This window comes from Dama dama, unplaced genomic scaffold, assembly GCF_033118175.1.
Source record: "Dama dama isolate Ldn47 unplaced genomic scaffold, ASM3311817v1 ptg000225l, whole genome shotgun sequence".
In the NCBI taxonomy this organism is placed as follows: domain Eukaryota; kingdom Metazoa; phylum Chordata; class Mammalia; order Artiodactyla; family Cervidae; genus Dama; species Dama dama.
This window is the reverse complement of record NW_026871011.1, coordinates 1,328,245-1,337,432: the sequence shown is the minus strand read 5'-3', so window position 1 is coordinate 1,337,432 and position 9,188 is coordinate 1,328,245.

The following is a 9,188-nucleotide window of genomic DNA, read 5'->3' as shown; positions in this document are numbered from 1 at the left end:
TTCATGCTCATCTCATTTTTGACACCTTTTTAAGCTTTTCATATTTTTCACATATTTTCAGGCTCTTCATGTTTTTGAACACCGCTTCATGCTAATCCTATTTTTCAAACCATATCATGCTCCTCATGTTTTTCACACCTTTTGAAGCTCTTCATATTTTTCACACCTTTTCAGGCTCTTCATGTTTTTGAACACCACTTCATGCTCCTTCTATTTTTCAGAGAGTTTCATACTCCTCATGTATTTCACACCTTTTGAAGCTCTTCATATTTTTCACACCTTTTCAGACTCTTCATGTTTTTCCACACCACTTCATGCTTCTCTTATTTTTCAGCCCGTTTCATCCTCCTCATGTATTTCACACCTTTAGAAGCTCTTCATATTTTTCACACCTTTTCAGGCTCTTCATGTTTTTGAACACCGTTTCATGCTACTCCTATTTTTCAGGCCGTTTCATGCTCCTCATATTTTTGACACCTTTTGAAGCTCTTCATATTTTTCACACCTTTTCAGGCTCTTCATTTTTTTCAACACCACTTCATGCTCCTCCTATTTTTCAGACCATTTCATGCAGATCTCATTTTTGACACCTTTTGAAGCTCTTCTTATTTTTCAAAACTTTTGAAGCTCTTCATATTTTTCACACGTTTTTAGGCTCTTCATATTTTTCAAAACTGCTTCATGCTCCTCCTATTTTTCAGACCGTTTCATGCTCCTCATAGTTTTGACAACTTTTGAAGCTCTATATATTTTTCACACCTTTTCAGGCTCTTCATGTTTTTGAACACCGCTTCATGCTCCTCCTATTTTTCAGAATGTTTTATGCTCCTCATATTTTTGACATCTTTTGAAGCTCTTCATATTTTTCACACATTTTCAGGCTCTTTATGTTTTTGAACACTGCTTCATGGTCCTCCTAATTTTCAGAACTTTTCATGCTCCTCATATAATTCACACCTTTTGAAGCTCTTCATAATTTTACAAGTTTTCAGACTCTTCATGTTTTTCAACACCGCTTCATGCTCCTGCTATTTTCAAGACCATTTCATGCTCCTCATATTTTTCACACCTTTTGAAGCTCTTCAACTTTTTCACATTTTTGAAGCTCTTCATATTTTTCACACGTTTTCAGACTCTTCATGTTTTTCACCACGGCTTTATGCTCCTCCTATTTTTCAGACCATTTCATGCTCCTCATATTATTGACACCTTTTGAAGCTCTTCGTATTTTCACGTTTTTGAAGCTCTTCATATTTTTCACACCTTTTCAGGCACTTCATGTATTTGAACACCTTTCATGCTCCTCCTATTTTTCAGACCTTTTCATGCTCCTCATATTTTTGACACCTTTTGAAGCTCTTCATATTTTTCTCACCTTTTAAGGCTCTTCATGTTTTTGAACACCACTTCATGCTCCTGCTATATTTCAGACCGTTTCATGCTCCTCATATTTTTGACATCTTTTGAAGCTTTTCATATTTTTCACACCTTTTCAGTCTCTTCATGTTTTTCAAAAACGCTTCTTGCTCCTCCTATTTTTCATACCGTTTCATGCTCATCTCATTTTTGACACGTTTTGAAGCTCTTCATATTTTTCACAGGTTTTGAAGCTTTTCATATTTTTCACACGTTTTCAGGCTCTTCATGTTTTTCAACACCGCGTCTTGCTACTCCTATTTTTCAGACCGTTTCATGCTCCTCATATTTTTGACACCTTTTGAAGCTCTTCATATTTTTCACCTCTTTTCAGGCTTTTCTTGTTTTTCAACACCGCTTCATGCTCCTCCAGGTTTGCAGACCGTTTCATGCTCCTCCTAATTTTGACACCTTTTGAAGCTCTTCATATTTTTCTCACCTTTTCAGGCTATTCATGTTTTTGAACAACCCTTCATGATCCTCCTATATTTCAGACCATTTCATGCTCCTCATATTTTTGACATCTTTTGAAGCTTTTCATATTATTCACACCTTTTCAGGCTCTTCATGTTTTTCAACACCGCTTCATGCTCCTCCTCTTTTTCAGACCGTTTCATGCTCCTCTTATTTTTGACACCTTTTGAAGCTCTTCATATTTTTCTCACCTTTTCAGGCTCTTCATGTTTTGAACACCGCTTCATGCTCCTGCTATATTTCAGACCGTTTCATGCTCCTCATATTTTTGACATCTTTTGAAGCTTTTCATATTTTTCACACCTTTTCAGTCTCTTAATGATATTCAAAAACGCTTCTTGCTCCTCCTATTTTTCAGACCGTTCATGCTCATCTCATTTTTGACACGTTTTGAATCTCTTCATATTTTTCACAGCTTTTGAAGCTCTTCATATTTTTCACACGATTTAGGCTGTTCATGTTTTTCAACACCACTTCTTGCGACTCCTATTTTTCAGACCGTTTCATGCTCCTCATATTTTTGACACCTTTTGAAGCTCTTCATATTTTTCACAACTTTTCAGGCTCTTCATGTTTTTGAACACCTCTTCATGCTAATCCTATTTTTCCAACCATAACATGCTCCTAATATTTTTCACACCTTTTGAAGCTCTTCATATTTTTTACACCTTTTCAGGCTCTTCATGTTTTTGAACACCACTTCATGCTCCTTATATTTTTCAGAGAGTTTCATGCTCCTCATTTATTTCACACCTTCTGAAGCTCTTCATATTTTTCACACCTTTTCAGGCTCTTCATGTTTTTCCACACCACTTCATGCTTCTCCTAATTTTGAGCTCTTTCATGCTCCTCATGTATTTCACACCTTTTGAAGCTTTTCATATTTTTCACACCTTTTCAGGCTCTTCATGTTTTTCAACACCGCTTCATGCTCCTCCTATTTTTCAGACCGTTTCATGCTCCTCATATTTTTGACACCTTTTGAAGCTCTTCATATTTCTCACACCTTTTCAGGCTCTTCATATTTTTGAACACCGCTTCATGCTCCTCCTATTTTTTAGACCGTTTCATGCTTCTCATATTTTTCACACCTTTTGAAGCTCTTCATATTTTTCACACGATTTCAGGCTCTTCATGTTTTTGAACACCATTTCATGCTCCTCCTATTTTGCAGACTGTTTCATGCTCCTCATATTTTTGACACCTTTTGAAGCTCTTCATATTTTTCACACCTTTTGAAGCTCTTCATATTTTTCATATTTTTGAAGCTCTTCCTATTTTCACACGTTTTCAGACTCTTCATGTTTTTCAACACCGCTTCATGATCCTGCTATTTTTCAGACCGTTTCATGCTTCTCATATATTTCACACCTTTTGAAGCTCTTCATATTTTTCACACCTTTTGAAGCTCTTTATATTTTTCATATTTTTGAAGCTCTTCATATTTTTCACACCTTTTCAGGCTCTTCATATTTTTGAACACCGCTTCATGCTCCTCCTATTTTTCAGAGAGTTTCATGCTCCTCATGTATTTCACACATTTTGAAGCTCTTCATATTTTTCACACCTTTTCAGGCTCTTCATGTTTTTCCACACCACTTCATGCTTCTCCTAATTTTCAGCTCTTTCATGCTCCTCATGTATTTCACACCTTTTGAAGCTTTTCATATTTTTCACACCTTTTCAGGCTCTTCATGTTTTTCAACACAGCTTCTTGCTCCTCCTCTTTTTCAGACCGTTTCATGCTCCTCATATTTTTGACACCTTTTGAAGCTCTTCATATTTTCCACACCTTTTTGGGCTCTTCATGTTTTGAACACCGCTTCATACTCCTCCTATATTTCAGACAGTTTCATGCTCATCTCATTTTTGACACCTTTTGAAGCTTTTCATATTTTTCACAACTTTTCAGGCTCTTCATGTTTTTGAACACCTCTTCATGCTAATCCTATTTTTCAAACCATAACATGCTCCTCATATTTTTCACACCTTTTGAAGCTCTTCATATTTTTTACACCTTTTCAGGCTCTTCATGTTTTTGAACACCACTTCATGCTCCTTATATATTTCAGAGAGTTTCATGCTCCTCATGTATTTCACACCTACTGAAGCTCTTCATATTTTTCACACTTTTTCAGGCTCTTCATGTTTTTCCACACCACTTCATGCTTCTCCTAATTTTCAGCTCTTTCATGCTCCTCATGTATTTCACGCCTTTTGAAGCTTTTCATATTTTTCACACCTTTTCAGGCTCTTCATGATTTTCATCACCGCTTCATGCTCCTCATATTTTTGAGACCGTTTCATGCTCCTAATATTGTTCACACCTTTTCAAGATATTCATGTTATTCAACACGGCTTCATACTCTTCCTCTTTTTCAGACCGTTTCATGCTCCTCATATTTTTGATACCTTTGAAGCTCTTAATATTTTTCACACCTTTTCAAGCTCTTCATGTTTTGAACACCATTTCATGCTCCTCCTATTTTTCAGACCGTTTCATGCTCCTCATATTTTTGACAACTTTTGAAGCTCCTCATATTTTTCACACCTTTTCAGGCTCTTCATGTTTTTCAACACACTTTCATGCTCCTCATATGTTTGACACCTTTTGAATCTCTTCATATTATTCACACCTTTTCAGGCTCTTCATGATTTTCAACACCGCTTCATGCTCCCCATATTTTTGAGACCGTTTTATGCTACTCATATTTTGACACCTTTTTGAAGCTTTTCATGTATTTCAGACCTTTTCAGGCTCTTCATGATTTTCAACACCGCTTCATGCTCCTCATATTTTTGAGACCGTTTCATGCTCCTAATATTGTTCACACCTTTTCAAGATCTTCATGTTATTCAACACCGCTTCATGCTCTTCCTATTTTTCAGACCGTTTCATGCTCCTCATATTTTTGATACCTTTGAAGCTCTTAATATTTTTCACAACTTTTCAAGCTCTTCATGTTTTGAACACCATTTCAAGCTCCGCCTATTTTTCAGACTCTTTCATGCTCCTCATATTTCTGACACCTTTTGTAGCTCTTCATATATTTCACACCTTTTCAGGCTCTTCATGTTTTTGAACACCACTTCATGCTCCTCCTATTTTTCACACCTTTTGTAGATCTTCATATATTTCACACCTTTTCAAGCTCTTCATGTTTTTGAACACGGCTTCATGCTCCTCTTATTTTTCACACCTTTTGAAGCTCTTAATATTTTTCACACATTTTCAGGCTCTTCATGTTTTTGAACACCGTTTAATGCTCCTCCTATTTTTCAGACCGTTTCATGCTCCTCATATTTTTCACACCTTTTGAAGCTCTTCATATATTTCTCACCTTTTCCTGTTCTTCAGGTTTTTCAACACCGTTTTATGCTCATCCTATTTTTCAGATCGTTTCATGCTCCTCCTATTTTTCAGACTGTTACATGCACCTCTTCTTATTGACACCTTTTGAAGCTCTTCATATTTTTCACACATTTTCATGCTGTTCATGTTTTTCAACAACATTTCATGCTCCTCCTATTTTTCAGACCTTTTCATGCTCCTCATATTTTTCACAGCTTTTCATGCTCTTCTTGTTTTTCAACACAGTTTCATGCTCCTCATACGTTTGACACCTTTTGAATCTCTTCATATTATTCACACCTTTTCAGGCTCTTCATGATTTTCAACACCGCTTCATGCTCCTCCTATTTTTGAGACCGTTTCATGCTCCTAATATTGTTCACACATTTTCAAGATCTTCATGTTATTCAACACCGCTTCATGCTCTTCCTATTTTTCAGACCGTTTCATGCTCCTCATATTTTTGATACCTTTGAAGCTCTTCATATTTTTCACACCTTTTCAGGCTCTTCATGTTTTGAACACCATTTCATGCTCCTCCTATTTTTCAGACCGTTTCATGCTCGTCATATTTTTCAGACAGTTTCATGATCCTCCTATTTTTCAGACCGTTTCATGCTCCTCATATTTTTGACACCTTTTGAAGCTCTTCATATATTTCACACCTTTTAAGGCTCTTCATGTTTCTGAACACCGCTTCATGCTCCTCCTGTATTTAACACTTTTTGAAGCTCTTCATATATTTCACACCTTTTCAAGCTCTTCATGTTTTTGAACACCGCCTCATGCTCCTCTTATTTTTGACACCTTTTGAAGCTCTTCATATATTTCACACCATTTCAGGCTCTTCATGTTTTTGAACACCGCTTCATGATCCTCCTATATTTCACACCTTTTGAAGCTCTTCATATATTTCACACCTTTTCAGACTCTTCATGTTTTTAAACATCACTTCATACTCCTCCTATTTTTCTGACCGTTTCATGCTCCTCATATATTTGACACCTTTTGAAGCTCTTCATATTTTTCACACCTTTTGAAGCTCTTCATATTTTTCACACCTTTTGAAGCTCTTCATATTTTACACATATTTTCACCCTCTTCATGTTTTTCAACACCTTTTCATGCTCCTCCTATTTTTCGGACCATTTCAATCTCTTCATATTTTTGACACTTTTTGAAGCTCTTCATATTTTTCACACCTTTTCAGGCTCTTCATGTTTTTCAACACCGCTTCATGCTCCTCTTATTTTTCAGGCCGTGTCATGCTCCTCTTATTTTTGACACATTTTGAAGCTCTTCATATTTTTCACACCTTTTGAAGCTCTTCATATTTTTCAAACCTTTACAGGCTCTTCATGTATTGCAACACTGCTTCATGCTCCTCCTATTTTTCAGACCGTGTCATTCTCCTCTTATTTTTGACAAATTTTGAAGCTCTTCATATTTTTCACACCTTTTGAAGCTCTTCATATTTTTCAAACCTTTACAGCCTCTTCATGTTTTTCAACACCGCTTCATGCTCCTCCAATTTGTCAGACAATTTCATGCTCGTCATATTTTTCAAACCTTTTAAAGCTCTTCATAATTTTCACACCTATTCATGCTCTTCCTTTTTTCCACACTGTTTCATGCTTCTCCTATTTTTCAGACCGTTTCATGCTCCTCTTATTTTTCAGACCGTTTAATGCTCTTCCTATTTTTGACACGTTTTGAGGCTCTTCATATTTTTCTCACCTTTTCAGGCTCTTCATGTTTTTCAACACTGATTCATGCTTCTCCTATTTTTCAGACCGTTTCATGCTCCTCATGTTTTTGACACCTTTTGAAGATCTTAATATTTTTCAAGCTTTTTCATGCTCTTCATATTATTCAACACCTTCTCATGCTCTTCATGCTTTTCAACACCGCTTCCTGCTCTTCCTAATTTTCAGACCGTTTCATGCTCCTCATATTTTTCAGACCGTTTCATGCTCCACATATATTTCAGACCGTTTCATGCTCCTCATATTTTTGACCCCTTTTGAATCTCTTCATATTTTTCACACCTTTTCATGCGCTTCATGTTTTTCACAACTTTTCATGCTTCTCCTATTTTTCAGAGAGTTTCATGCTCCTCATATATTTGACACGTTTTGAAGCTCTTCATATTTTTCACACCTCTTCATGCTCTTCATGTTTCTCAACACTTTTTCATGCTCCTCCTATTTTTCATACAGTTTCATGCTCCTCATATTTTTGACCCCTTTTGAAGCTCTTCATATTTTTCACACCTTTTGATGCGCTTCATGTTTTTCAAAACTTTTCATGCTTCTCTTATTTTTCAGAGAGTTTCATGCTCCTCATATATTTGACACGTTTTGAAGCTCTTCATATTTTTCACACCTCTTCATGCTCTTCATGTTTCTCAACACTTTTTCATGCTCCTCCTATTTTTCATACAGTTTCATGCTCCTCATATTTTTGACACATTTTGAAGCTCTTCATATTTTTCAAACCTTTTCATGCACTTCATGTTTTTCAACAACGTTTCATGCTCGTCTTATATTTCAGACCGTTTCATGCTTCTCATATTTTTCAGACCGTTTCATGCTCCTCATATTTTTGACACCTTTTGAAACTCTTCATGTTTTTTCACACCGTTTCATGTTCCTCTTACTTTTCAGACCGTTTCATGCTTCTCCTATTTTTAAAAGCTTTTGAAGCTCTTCTTATTTTTCACACCTTTTCATGCTCTTCATGTATTTTCAACACCGTTTCATGCTCCTCATATTTTTCAGACCATTTCATGCTTCTCATATTTTTGACACCTTTTCAAGATCTTCATATTTTTCACACCTTTTCATGCTTGTCATGTTTTTCAACAAAGTTTCACACTCCTCATATTTTTCCACCCTTTGATGGTCTCCATATTTTTCAAACCTTTTGAAGATCTTCAAATTTTTCACACCTTTTTAGACGCTTCGTGTTTTTCAACACCGCTTCATGCTCCTGCTATTTTTCAGACTGTTTCATGCTCCTCATATTTTGACACCTTTAGAAGCTCTTCATATTTTTCAAACCTTTTCAGGCTCTTCAGGTTTTTGAACACTGCTTCATGCTCCTCCTATTTTTCAGACCGTTTCATGCTCCTCATATTTTGACACGTTTTGAAGCTTTTCATATTTTTCACACCTTTTCAGGCTCTTCAAGTTTTTCAACACCACTTCATGCTCTTCCTTTTTTGCAGACCATTTCATGCTCCTCATATTTTTGACACCTTTTGATGCTCTTCATATTTTTCACACCTTTTCAGGCTCTTCATTTTTTCAACACCGCTTCATGCTCCTCCTATATTTCAGACCGTATCATGCTCAGCTCATTTTTGACACCTTTTGAAGCTTTTCATATTTTTCACAACTTGACAGGCTCTTCATGTTTTTGACCACCGCTTCATGCTCCTCCTATTTTTCTGACCGTATCATGCTCCTGATATTTTTCACACATTTTCAAGCTCTTCATATTTTTCACACTTTTTCAGGCTCTTCATGTTTTTGAACACCACTTCATGCTCCTCTTATTTTTTAGAGAGTTTCATGCTCCTCATGTATTTCACACCTTTAGAAGCTCTTCATATTTTTCACACCTTTTCAGGCTCTTCATATTTTTATACAGCACTTCATGCTTCTCCTATTTTCCTGCCAGTTTCATGCTCCTCATGTATTTCACATCTTTTGAAGCTCTTCATATTTTTCAGACATTTTCAGGTTCTTCATGTTTTCCACACCGTTTCATGATCCTCCGATTTTCAGACCGTTTCATGCTCCTCATGTATTTCACACCTTTTGAAGCTCTTCATATTTTTCACTCCTTTTCAGGCTCTTCATGTTTTGCAACACCCCTTCATGTTCCTCCTATTTTTCAGACTGTTACAGGCACTTCATATTTTTGATACCTTTAGAAGCTC